Genomic DNA, 14122 nt, shown 5'->3' on the forward strand with positions numbered 1-14122 from the left:
AGGGCAGTTTATACAAACAGAATTGTGATGCTGTATTTGGTCTTGTTTCATGGCTTCGCCTTCACGTCTAACTCTGAAACCAGATAACAGAGAAAGCAAAGTCATTACTAAATGAAGTTTGGCCTGGAACTATTGGAGTTTACTTCTCAAGAGTTCATTCATGGCTGCTTTAATGAGCTCTTCCAGGGCGTCCCTCATTCCTGAAACTTCCAGGAGTGCTTCTGGTAGGTAATTCTGCTTCTTAGCTCTCTGCAGAGGTTTTTCTCCAGCTGCTGAAAATCCATTTTGCAAGCCATGTTGCATCCTCTGGGCAGCTTACTTCCAGTGACTGGGGAATGTGAAGGTACAGAGGCATTGCGCTTTGGGATCACTCAGGAAAGTTCTGCAACCTCATCCCGTCCTCAGACTTCTTTGCATGGTCAGCTGAGATCTGCATTGCAGTCACATAAGAAGTCTGACTTCTTCTTTCACTCACTCTGCTACTTCTGCTTCTCTCTGCTCTTCATAGCTGTTACTCCCAAAGCCCTCCCTAACAAGACTCCTATACTTGAACTTGGTTTTCCTTCTCTTCACCTGCCATTCATCAGTACTGGGACAGCAGGAACTTAGCAATGCCTTCAGAAATCTCCATCCCATGGATCTGGGATAGCTCAGACCACATTAGACACTTTGGGAACCAGGCCTATTGGGACCTCATTTTAGTTGTCTAAGAGACTTTCTGCAGAGGTACAAACCAAGATGACAATTCACTTTTACGAGTTAGAAGATTCCTTCTAGGAAGTTTGATGCCTTAAAATAAGATCTACATGTCAAAGTATGCATTGATCACAGAAAAAAGTCTGGGTGGCGCCCACAGGAGCTTTGCTGCTGTGAACATTTATTATTAGTATGGAAATTGTGTTGATTTAAGGGATATTAAAAAATAAGAAAATTTGGGACAATAAGATAAGCCCAGGACAGGTCCTGATTAAAAGATCATGCTGAAGTTTTGCAGAGAAATTATGCTGGTTAAACCTGGAAATGATATTGTGTCTGAGATGAAAAGGATATCTCACAGACCTATCTGCCTATGTGAAAGAATTATTTTCAGGAGAGTGTCTAAAAAGTTCACTATTTTTGATTGATATTTCTGCTTTAAAAAATATCACTGTTTCAAAAGAGCAGTCACAGCAAGAAAAAAGTGAAATGATAAGCAAATTTTGCGCTATCTTACTATAAAAAAACGCTCAAGGCAATCAAGCTATAAATAGAAAAGATTTCTTATTCTCAGAGTTGGGGAGACTTCAGTACAGGGTCAATCAAACCTGTGTTGAGACAGCAGTTATGGCAGAAATGTGTGGTTGAATAGAATCAAACACATCGTGGCTATAGAGGAGCTGGGATCCAGCTATATCCTTCAAATGCCCACTCAAATGACTGAAAGACCTCTTGATACATGCCATATATTAAGGCCTCTCCTACTGTGCAGTTTCTATACAAAATTTATATATTAAAGGCTTCATTTCCTTCAAGCCTTTTTGAAAGTTATTGGATCATGAAATCTCTCATTTCATCAATGGGATGAATTTATTCACTGATAAATTTGCACTTTGATGACCTTCCTTGGGTTGAAGAGAAACTTAGAAAGTGGGGCTGGATGGAGGAAGGAGTTCACTGGGACAGGTGATAGATGAGTAAATATTGTGTCTAGCTTCTTTCTCTTGAAGTATCTCTGCTTTCAGGCCACCGTGATTTAAAACACTTTACTGTGGCACATGCTCTCTGTGATGATATTCTACCTTATCTGGTATGGTAATGCCTAGAGACCTTTATTATCATTTTCAACTATGTCAGAAATTTCTTCTTTAAGCTTCTATGAATTTTGCTCAGAAAGTCTGTCATTATACTAATATTTATTTGATCCGTATCTTTTGGAACCACTAAAATTTATATTTAAAATTTGACAACATCCCAAATGCCATTCTTATGTGCTGTTCCAACTTAGAAATTATTTAGTGATGTTACCTCATATAATGACCTTGAATTCCAAGGTAGGTCACAGGGTGTAACTAACTTCTGCAGACTTTCACGATCTTTCAGCAGTAGCCATCATGTGATATAAAAAGGCAGGCTAGTCTAAGAATAATTTCAAAGTGGTCATCTTCAAAATTATTGAATGACTTCTGAGCACATCCCTTCTTCACAGGCATTGTGCTGGTTAGTTTTATGTCAACTAGACACAAGTTAGAGTCATCTGAAAGGAAGGAACCTCAATAGAGAAAATGCCTCCATAAAATCTGACTGTGAGGCATTTTCTTAGTGATTCATGCAGGAGGGCTCAGTGGTGTCACCATGGGCTAGTGGTCCCAAGTTCTCTAAAAAAAAAAGCAGGCTTAACAAGCCATGATGCATGCACAAAGTCAGTAAAGAACACCCCTCCATGGCCTCTGCACCAGCTCCTGCCTCTAGGTTGTTGCCCTGTTCATGTTCCTGTCCTGACTTCTTCAGGGGTGAAGTGGAAGCCAAACAAACCCTTGCCTCCCCACCTTGCTTTGGCCATGGTGTTTCATCACAGCAATTAGTCAATAATCCCACTAACACAGGTACAGACATCAATTTGTACAGCTTCAGAGAAGGAGAACAGAGTGGGATCCCCAAACTCCTTACATTACCAGTGAATGAGAGAAAATAACAAAACCTATTGTAATGATGCAAACTTTTTAAACATGCTGAATTTCACATGTATGGGAAACTCAGAGGTTCAATCCCCATTGAAATATAAGACAATCATATTTCAGTGGCTTATTGTTTAAATTCCTTCACGAAGAAAGAGGACAAGCTCTTTGAAGGAAAGATTATGTATTCCTTTTCTAAATATGTCCAAAGGAAAGAACAGAATGATGGCTGGTGGGACTCATCACCCATGAAAAAGATATATGTAAACATGTACATGTATTTAACAGATACAGAAGCATAGAGAATTCACTGGCACATGTAAGAACTGCCGTAAAATTTTGCTTTGGAAACAAAAGTCAGCCAGGTGTAGTGGCACACGCCTGTAATTCCAGCCCTTATGAGGAAGAGGCAGACAGAGTTCTGTGAGTTCAAGGCCAGCTTGATCTACACTGAGAATTTAAAGGTAACTAGAACTACATACACACAGAAACCCTATCTCAGAAAGAAGAAAGAAAATGAGAGTCAGATCGCATTACTTCTATCCTTCAAACCTTTGAGAGGCTTCCCACACCACCCACCATACAGGCCAAAGTTTTTAAGTAGTGTAGTCAACTCTCTATGTATGCAAGTTCCACATCTGTGTGGAGGGTGTCAATCACAGAGGTGAGCACTTTTAAATCACATCTGTACTGAATTATAAATAAGGTTTTGTTTCTTATCATAATTCAGTATAAGTATTTGTATACTATTTCCACTGATAAAGTATTCTACATCATCTAGAGACTGTTTAAAGCATATAAGAGGATGTGGGTACATTATATACAATCCATTTTAGGGACTTGGGCATCAGTGGATTATGATATTCATATAGGAAGATCATTCTATAATTGATTCCCTGCATATGTCAAAGGTCAACAATATACTTTCCTTACATGACTTTAGTGGTTAACACAATGTAAATATCCTATAAATAATTGTACTATTGTATTGAGTATTATAAGTATTCTAGTATCAACCTCCATGGGTCATCATGATAAATGTAATTACCTACTCACTGGGTCCTCCATCATCCAGGTGTGACAGCTCTCAGGCCTTACATCAAAGTGCTAGAACCTGTGCATACTGTGCTTAATAACTCTGTTCTGGAAAAGATTCCAAGCTTGACATTGTCAATGAAATATTCATACCATGCAAATCCTACAGATGACAGCAAGATTTTTTGTTTTGTTTTGCTTTGCTTTGCTTGAGAATGGTTTAAAAGCAAGCAATTGTTTCTTTTTCTCAACTCTTTCTTAACTTCTCTTCTCTGAGTACACAGGCTTCTTACTCTCCCCAAACATTTGTCACATGCCAGCTTCCAGGCTTCGAATTTGTCATTCATCCCCTCTGGCTGGAATATTTTAGTCCAGACAACCATGTTTTCTTCTTTTGCCTCTTTGAGGTTTGTTTGAATTGTTAACAACTTGGTGAGGCTCTCTCTGCATTCCCTACTGAGCATCACATTCCCCTCCCCCATTCTCTTCAGTCTCTCCTGCTTCCTAACTCATATAGAATGCCTGGGTGTCCGTGAGTGCACACACATATATGCTAACCTTTTACACATTTTTTTCACTATATGTTACTCTTGATATGGTATTATCTTATGCATGTTTATAGGCATTTATAACATCTGGCTGAAAATTCAAATCCTTATTAGAAATCATTAATTGTTGTTGCAATGGGAAAATAATGAAATTAAAGCCAAAATCTTTTGCATAATTCAACAACTTGATGCATAACTGAATTTTAACTCCAAAATACACTTGAAAAATCAACTCAAAGGCTCATTAGAGTTAAGAGTTATCAAATTAAGTGGCAACTTTAAAAAAAACTCTTTAGACAAATGTGAGTTTTTGGTATATCTACATTAAATTATGAATGTTCATATTTTATACCATTTTTCATTTTACACTTAAGCTTTTTCTTTCTAAAGTGCTAGGATTAGAATTTAGAGTCTTGAACATGCTAGGTACATCACTACTACATGCATATTTTAATGCCTTCTAATAATTTTTATGTATTTTATTGATTAATTGAATGTCTTTACTTGTTAACAGAAAAACTCCATGAGGATAGACGGTTTGACATATTTTGTTCATCTGTGTATTTGCAATTTATTTATAACTTAAATGTCCAGGAAGAAGATAGCATTTACTTGTGAGATTTGGAGGAGAACTGTAGCCTAAATGTTAAACTAAACAACCTATATAGTTCCTTGACATCTTGTAGTGCTAGATTTTTTGTGACTTGAATATTGCAGTTGTCTCCAAAGAGCAATGCCAAATCAAGATCTGCCTAAACATGCTCTGAAAGGAACAGGCTTACAGAAAGACAGAGACACATTCTTTCTACTATTTGTGCAAGAATCAATTACTTATACCCTACTAAGTATCATGTTCCGGTGAAAATTCTGGAGGTATAGCAATGGATGAAATAATAATGATAATATTTGCATGAAATATATATAATAAAAATATACATAAGGACAAATATATAAAAAATTTAACAATATGGTTGCCTAAATACAACCTGCATAGTGATAACATCAATTGACACGTCAAAATGTATGGAGGAAATCTCAGAATGTCTCATTCCTAGATGAAGAGCTACAGACAATCAATGGTTGCTAAAAGAGGGAGGAACATTCTTTCCAGGGACAAGATCTGATAACTTATCCAATTCCAAGTGGTCATCTCTAAAGATATGTACATAGGAAGAACATTTAAGGTGTTTATCATGTTCTATTTCTGTATTCACATGTGTACACACACAACAACAACAATTAAAGAAAAGAGCCTGAAGGAGTGGGAGGCATGGGAAGAGTTTGAGAGAGAGAATGTGGTAGAAGTTATACAAATACAGTAGTCTTGTGTAAAACTCTTTAAAACTAATAATGAAATAAATGTTTAAGTATGTAAAGGATGGTTAAGTTTAGTGGGTAAAGGCACTTGCTTATTAGGCCTGGTGACCTAAGTTTGATTCCCGGGGGGCCAATGATGGATAGAAAGAACTGACTTCAACAACAACCTCTTATCTCCACATACATACTGTGGCATGTACACAAATATATACATATATACATCCCTCTAGACAAATATAAATTAATATTTTTCTTTAAAAAGAGAAATATTTATGTGGAAACACACATATTTTTAAATTTTGGTTCTTGCCTACTGGAACTTGTACCAAGAGAGAGCAGATGAGAGACAAATATGTGTATTTATGTAGGTGTGTGTGTGTATATATATGTGTGTGTGTATACACATATATATTTATATGTATATACACATGTGTATACATTTATATGTATGTATACACACACATATATTTATCTTCAGTTTTTTCTGTTTTTAGCCTCATCTACTTTTTTATTTATGTGCATGCTCCATGTGCTTGCAGTGCCCATAGAAGCCAGAAGAGGGAGAGAGATCCCTTGAAACTAGAAATACAGGTAGTTATGACCCAGAACCTAACCAAGTCCTCTGCAAGTGTTGAGAACACTATTAATAATGGTCCCTATTTCAAGTTTTTTAAAATGCCACTTAATGACAAAACAATAAAGCAGAAAAGACATGTTAGTCAGCTTTTTGTCACTGTGGCAAACACCAGAAACTGAAGGTGGAAAGACGGTTTTGTCTCACAGTTTAAGAGGTTTTTGTCCATGGCTGACTCCATTGCTTCTTGGTCTGTGCTGAGGCAGAGCATCATTATAAAAGAAAACTGTTCATCCTCTGTTGTCCAAGAAGTGGGGGTGGGATGGCAAAGTTTCTCTTTCTATAGTATACCCCTAGAGAATTGCTTCCTTCCCCTAGACTCCACCTCCTAAGTTTACCACTACCTGTCAAAATAGTATCATCAATTTGGTGTCAAGCCTTCAACACCTGAGCCTGTGGTGGAACTTTATATATAATATATATTGTCAAGGGATAACTTGAAGATACAAAATACAAGCTAAGCTAGAAGAGGCTCCTCCTTAGGATCACCAGGGAAAACCTTTCCAAGTAGAGGAAGTAACAAGTGCATTGGGGTAATCCATTTCTGCTTTAGAGAAACAACTCCACAATTAACTGACTTTACAACCTCAATTTAATTATTTCTCCCAGTTTCTATGTGGGTTAACTGGACACAGCTGTCTGGTTGTTGCTCATGAAGCTGTGTCAGATAGTGGTGTGGCTAGAGTCTTTTGAAGGCTGGCTCAGCTTGGGCATACAGGATAGCTTCATTCCTGACTCTAGTACCATGATAGTGAAAACTCAAAGGCTGTATTCAATTGGAACAGATAATTAGGATGCCTACCTGAAGTCTCCCTAGCTTGGCACCTTCAGACTATTTGGATTTTTCTCATGATCTGTATAATTCAAAGCTCTAAGAGTGAGTATTCTAGAGAGAAGTGGAATCTTCCACTTTCCTAAGGCTTGTGCCCGAATTGAAACAGTATGACTTTTGTCAGGACTTTCTAGCAGTAACAGAGTCCTCCCAGATTCAAAGTGAAGGGGACATGGGACTGTCATATCCTTCTCCATAGGACCAAGACTGGACAGCCTCCTTTACTCAGCTTCAGAGTTCAAAATCCAGGAGATGGGAATATACCGGCACACAAGGAGGCAGAGTGAAGCTGGGCATGGTGCTGCACACCTTAATCTCAACACTTGTAGGATGAGTCAAGAGATTATAAATCTGGGACCACTATGGGCTACATATCCAATTAAATGCCATCCTGGGTTATTTAGTAAAACTCTGTGTTTAAGATGAACAAAGAGTGGCCAGAGATTTGGATCAGCCTTTAAGAACACGTGCTGATCGCACAAAGGACCAAAGTTTGGTTTTCAGCATCAACATTGGATGACTCACAACTGTCTAGAACTCCAGCTCTGGTGGATCCAACACTCTTTTCTGGTTTTCATGAGCACTTGTTGTAGAGATAAGAGCGTCGGGGCTGCATCCCCAGCACCCCGGCTGCCCACATGGCTAGCTTATGCTCCGAAATAATTACACGGAAACGGTATTCTTTTAAACACTGCTTGGTCCTTTAGCTCTAGCCCTTACTGGCTAATTCTGATATCCCAATCAACCCATCTCTAAAAATCTGTGAGCACCGGTCTTAGTGAGCACCGGTCTTACCAGGAAGATTCTAGCCTATGTTCATCCTGGGTCGGAGCTTCATCGCGTGTGTCTCAGAGAGCAGAGCTGTCGTGTCCGCCCTGGAGATGGGAGCATGGCGTCTCTCCTGAGGCGTCTGCTCCTGAGAGGAGAGCTGTCGAGTCTGAGCTCACTTCCTCTTCCTCCCAGCATTCTCTTCTGTTTACTCCTTCCACCTATGTTTTAACCTATGAGGGCCAGCCAAGCAGTTTCTTTATTTTTTTAACCAATGACCTTCCTCCATCATTTCCCCTTTTTCTGTTTAAACAAAAAGGAAAGGCTTTAAATTTAACATAGCAAAATTACATATAACAAAACAGTTATTAAGCAAGAATTACAGTTACAATATTTATATCTACCTTATCTTTTATCCTGAGTTGGTCACAGTCAGGAACAAACTATCACACACATTAAGATATTGGCCCTATGTGAAAGCTATTTATGCTCATTATAAAAGTTTTCTCTTCAATTTCTTGAGTCCTTCAAGGTTTGGGGAACCAGTCAATACCTTCATTTACAGCTGTCTTTCTGGTTACTTCACCTTTATTAAGTTCCAACTTATATGCACCAAAGTCATAGGGACATGCCATAACCTATACATACAGGAGAGTATTCTCAAAGTGAATGGATTCTAATCTGCCCTTAGGAAGCAATAGGAATACAAGGGATTTCATTTCGATTTACTTCCGACTTCATTGTGATGCCAGATGTTTGCAGCTACAGCATAAGTAATTTGTGATGTAATATAAGACCTATGTTGTGAGAACTAAGATTTATAGTCATGCTTTAATTTTTAAAGATGTATTAGGAACGTTTTTTAAAAAATACATGGGCCAGGCAGTAGTGTCACACGCCTTTAATCCCAACACTTGGGAAGCAGAGGCAGATGGATCTCTGTGAGTTCGAGGCCAGCCTGGTCTACAAGAGCTAGTTCCAGGACAGGCCCCAAAGCTACAGAGAAACCGTGTCTTGAATTTTTTTTTTTAAAAGTGGATTACACTAAACCCTTAAGGCATCAGTTTTCTAATTCGGTAGCCACTAGACACATGATGAGCATGTGGTGTGTGATTGATTCAAATAGTACATATTATATATTATACTAAACATTGGTTTTTACAAAGGTTGTTACAAAATAGAATGCAAAATGTAACATTAATGATGATTTATATTGATTACATTAAAAGGTTGAGAAGATAGATTTTAGATATATTGGATGCAATATGATATATTATTATTATTAATACTTAGTACAATAACAGTTAGTGAAAAAGAGACCATGAGTTTGATGGAGAGTAGGAATGACTTATGGGAGGGTTTGAAGGAAGTAAAGGGAAGGGAGAAATGTTGTAGGTGTATATCAAAAATTAAAAAAAAAACATGAAAATTGTATGTGTACTGGTGTTTTGCCTTCATTTATGTCTTTCTACCACACTCTTGCCTGGTGTTGACAGACAACAGAAGAATAATTCAGATCCCATGGAAAGAGAGTTACAGATAGCTGTGAGCCACCATGTAGGGGCTGAAAATCTAACCTGGGTCCTCTGGAAGAGCAGCCAGTGCTCTTAACCACTAAACTACCTCTCCAGCCCCATGTAAGATGTATTATTAAAATCTACTTGATCTTTATTTTACATCTGTTATTGTGACTTCTAGGAAACTTGAAATTGCTTATGTGAATATATTTTATTTAGACTGGACAAGACAGTTTTGAGCTATTTGAAATGAGATTTCAAATTATATATATGACAAAAAGAAAGCGAAATGAATGTATTTCGGTACCCTGAACTCAGTTCCATAAGAATAAGAATATTGGCAATGACTGGCCCTGGCAACCTCAGGAAAGGTTTGCAACTTAGCTAATCATAACCAAATTCTATTCTAATCTAAAGAAATTAGATTAAAATGGAAAGAAATTTAGAAGTTAAGCACAACCAGAAAGGGGCATTTTGTTTATTTTCTATGATTACTTTAGCCTGGGCATGTGAGTTTGCCTGCAGCCAAATGCTGATCTCCTAGACTACTCTTAGCTCAAGAAACAAACAGAGGAAGGAAGACTGAATTTAAAGCGTCAGCCCCCAGTTCAGCGTCCAAGAAGCTTACAAAAATATTTTTAGGGCCTGTTTTACTTCCAAAAGGCATTTGAAAATCTTGGTTCTACCTGGTGTCTCATACTTGATGTCAAGAATTAGAAAAGTGTGTTTTCCAGGCTGGATCGATGACTCAGAAGTTAAGATAACACATTGCTCTCTCAGAGTAGTTTTCAACATCTTAAATAGGCAGCTGACAACCACTGGTAACTCTGGAGGATTTGATGTCCTCTTCTGGAGTCTATGGACATCTGGATTCACATGCATGTGCACACACATATTTAGAAAATAAATATTTTAAAAGTGAATTTTTCAAAGAAAACCAAATTGTCTTACATATTAAAATGTTCATAAAATCTTCAGGGTATCACAGTAGCTTTGGTTGTGACAGTATTACTTAGTGTTTTCTCTCAAAATGCATTCTCTTTAAAACCTAGTAGTATTTTATCTTTTCAGATGGAAAAATAATGATACAAAGTGCAAATAACATAGCAAGGTGACACAGAAGTTCATTTGTAGTAATTAATGATGGTGACAATGTCAGGGGGAGAAAACACATGAGAGAGAGAGATTGGGAAAAATCTGTAGTTTAGTAATACTAAGATAAGAAAGAGCCTTTGGGATTCTGCTTTCAAGCAGATGCTTTGGGATCTAGATTTTGTAAGCACTAAGTCTGGTTAGAAGTAGCTTGGTTATTGTTAATGTCTATGTAACCCAGGAGGCTACTGTCTAAACAGTAGAGAGGCACAAAGCTCAGCTGGAAACAGGAGCCCAACTTCCTTTCACAAGTCTTGAGCTCACTAATGCCTGTGTGTCTAATATATTTTTAAAAATAAACATGACAGGAGGTCTTTGTAAAAAATGAATGATACAAAAAGAAAGGAACATATCCCCTCATATAACAAAATTTATGTTTGAAAAACACTGTACAATTCAGTGTATGGCACTGTAGGCCTCTTTACAACAAGTCTCCACAAAATAGAAATATGGGTAAGGGAATAGATAAATGATTGCTATATCAAGATAGACAAATGGGTTATTGAGAGAGAGAAATGAAACATAAAATGAAGAAAGGAAGAAGGCAGGAAAGAAAGGACACATAATTTACTTGAGAATTAAATTCCATTTAAGGTTACATTTAAGGTTACAACATTAAATGACATATAAGCCTTTAAACTTAAAGGAAGAGACAAAACTGAACTAAACCAAAGGAAGGCATGAGCCTAAGTACGTATTTTGTAATTGCCACAGAAGGATTAAGTAAAAAGGTGATGAAATTCACAGAGAGAGTTCAGGGTTTGTTTATATGAAGTACAAGTTCAGCATCGGTATACATGGATATCCTCCTATGAAGGATTAAAGGCATTTTTCTCCTCACCTTCCTGCTTTTCTGACTGTTAACCACACAGTTTTTAAACAGTATTAAGGCTTTTAATGCCAGTTATGTTCTGGGTTACAATAGTCAATTATTGTCTTTCTTCATATTTAAGTTTATTGAATGTATTAACACCAATCTCACCACAGTTGAGCTTTTCCTGGAGCCAAATTTGAATCATAAATTGGTAATAAAAAATCATATTTTGTTTTTTCCCTTATTTTGTTTTTTAAAAGAAAACAAGCAATGTTTTTTTCATTTAGCACACCAATTCCAGTTCTCACTCCCTCCTCTCTTCCCATTCCATCCATTTATCACCTCACCCCCAAACCAATCCTCAGAGCGGGTAAGGCATATCGCTTTGGGGAAGGTTCAAGGCCCTCTGTACTATATCTAGGCTGAGCAAGGTATCCATCCAAAGAGGATGGGTTCCCAAAAAGCCAGTACATACAGTAGGGATAAATCCTGCTGTCACTGCCAGTGGTCCCACAATCTGCCCCAGTTATACAACTGTCACCCACATTCAGAGGGTCTAATTTGGTTCTATGCTGGTTCCTTCCCTGTCTGGCTGGAGTTGATGAACTCCCATTAGCTCAGGTAAACTGTTTCTGTGGTTGAACCCATCATGGTCTTGACCTCTTTGCTTATATTCTCCCTCTTCCCACTCTTGAACTGGATTTTGGGAGCTCAACCCAGTGCTCCACTGCAGGTGTCTGCCTCTGTTTCCATCAGTTGCTGGATGAAGGTTCTATGGTGACAGTTAACATATTCATCAATCTGACTACAGGTCAAGACCAGTTCAGGTGTCCTCTCCTCCATTGCTTAGGGTCTTAACTGGTGTCATCCTTGTGGATTCCTGGGAATTTCTCTAGTGTCAGGTTTCTTGGTAGCCCCATAATGGCTCCCTCAATCGAAATATCTCTTTCCTTCCTTCATCTCGACTATCCTGTTCCTTCAAGTTCTCTGCCCCCTTCCCCTTCTCCCCTCCTCTTTCCCGTCTGTCCTCCCTTCTCTGCTTGTCACAATTGGTAATATTTTGAAATAGAGCACTGCTAGGGCAAAACTTTCAAACAGCCAGAAACCAGGGGCCACTGGATTAAAAGGCAGAGAAAGCAGCAAAACCCTGGGAGAACTATTGCTGGAAGGTGGATCTGGTGGCCCTTGCCTATAACCCCAACAGCCCAGGTGCTTGAGGCAGGAAGATGGGAGTTTGAGGTCAGCCTGTGATGCATAATGAGAATTTGTTTCCAATCAAAATATACAAACAAAAGTGAGGATGAAAAAGAAAACTGTTGCTAGGCTAATTTGAAAAACAGACTGTACTTTGCTACTTGAAGTTCTCACAGAAACTGCTGAAAAGATTGGTAGGGATTATCTGCTTAACTTGCTAGTGCACTTGCTCTTGGCAGAGGAATAGCTTTAGAGGTCAAACAGCCAAGTTTAGGAACCTTAAAATTACCTCACCATCAATTTTCAAAGAGTATGAACTAGTGTTCTCATGGGAAGTTTGAAGGAAGGCCTTGATTGGGATTTGACAGCCTACCAAGGATTATCCCTAGAGAAGACTGCTTCTCCCTTCTCAGCAGGCTTTCCCTGCCTATAGCTCTCCATCTAGTTGCCAGATTTCCTCCGACCACATTAGCATGCCCACCGGCACTGTCACTTTTCAGACCTCCTTTAGACAATCATACGGTTGAGATTTCATGGCTACAGCTTCTCTGTATCTCAAGGCAGACACCCTGGTCGCCCGAATCTTATCTTTCCACCCCTCTTCCATGATGTTTCTTGAGCTGTAAGTAGAAGAATTGTGCTGTAGATATATCTATTGAGCCTGGGCTCCCCCAGCTAGCTGATCTCTGCATTTTTACCAGTTTGAGGTTTCTGCAGTGATCTTCACCTGTTGCAAAAAGTAACTTCTTTGATAAGGGGAGAGAGCTAAACATATTGGTGGGCATAAGGATTAGTGTTTAGAATGCACTTAGAAATTATAGTGGTTTAGGAACATGGCGGTCATTATAATGGCACTTATATTCTGAAGGTAAGCAACAGCTGTCTAATTGGATTTAAGGCCTTGTCCATAGGGAATGAATGACTAATACTGTAAACTTAGCCATTATTCTTGGCTGCTGACCCCACGGACTTAGCAGAGATCCTACTACCGTCATTGTTGTGGTTCATAGACATTGCAGCTAGATAGGACTATTAATTGCTTTTCTCCTTTGGCATCTTGCATAACAGAATAATTTTCATTTGTTAGATGCAACTATCATTTGGATACATTATTTTTCAGTATTTTCTACTCCAATGCCAAGAGACAGTTGAGGGAGTTCACTGAAATAGAATTATTGCAGAGGGAGACCTTGCTGTTTTTATGTGATTTTCATGCACCAGGTTTTCTTTCCTTTTTCTTTATTAAAAAGTTTTTTGAGATAGGGTTTCTCTGTGTAGCCCTGGCTGTCATGAAACTCACTTTGTAGACCAGGCTGGTCTTAAACTCACAGATATCCACCTGCTTCTGCCTCCCGAGTGCTGGAATTAAAGGCAGGAGTCACCACCACCTGGTGCACCGGGTAGTGGATTTCAGAGTTGTCAACAAGACTGAGGAGTGGTGCCAAGTGTTCCCTCTTCCCAGTTTGTTTAGGCAACAGCAGTTCTAACAGTAACAAATGGATAATCCAATACTGAGATGTCTCTTCAGTCACATGCTTCTGCAGAACTGAGGCTGACCATAACAACACAAAAAGGACTTTGACAATAAACTTTGCTTCTGTCCACAGCCAAGCAGGTCAAGACTGAAATGCCTTTTTTTTTTTTGCTCGGTTTCTCT

General features: G+C 38.5%; 1 protein-coding gene across 2 annotated transcripts in view; it reads right to left on the minus strand.

The window, feature by feature from the left end:
* The window catches only part of Maob (monoamine oxidase B), a 104742-nt gene that overhangs the window by 36520 nt on the left and 54100 nt on the right, over positions 1-14122 (minus strand). The window lies entirely within an intron of this gene.

This window comes from Microtus pennsylvanicus, chromosome X (genome assembly GCF_037038515.1).
Source record: "Microtus pennsylvanicus isolate mMicPen1 chromosome X, mMicPen1.hap1, whole genome shotgun sequence".
In the NCBI taxonomy this organism is placed as follows: Eukaryota; Metazoa; Chordata; class Mammalia; order Rodentia; family Cricetidae; genus Microtus; species Microtus pennsylvanicus.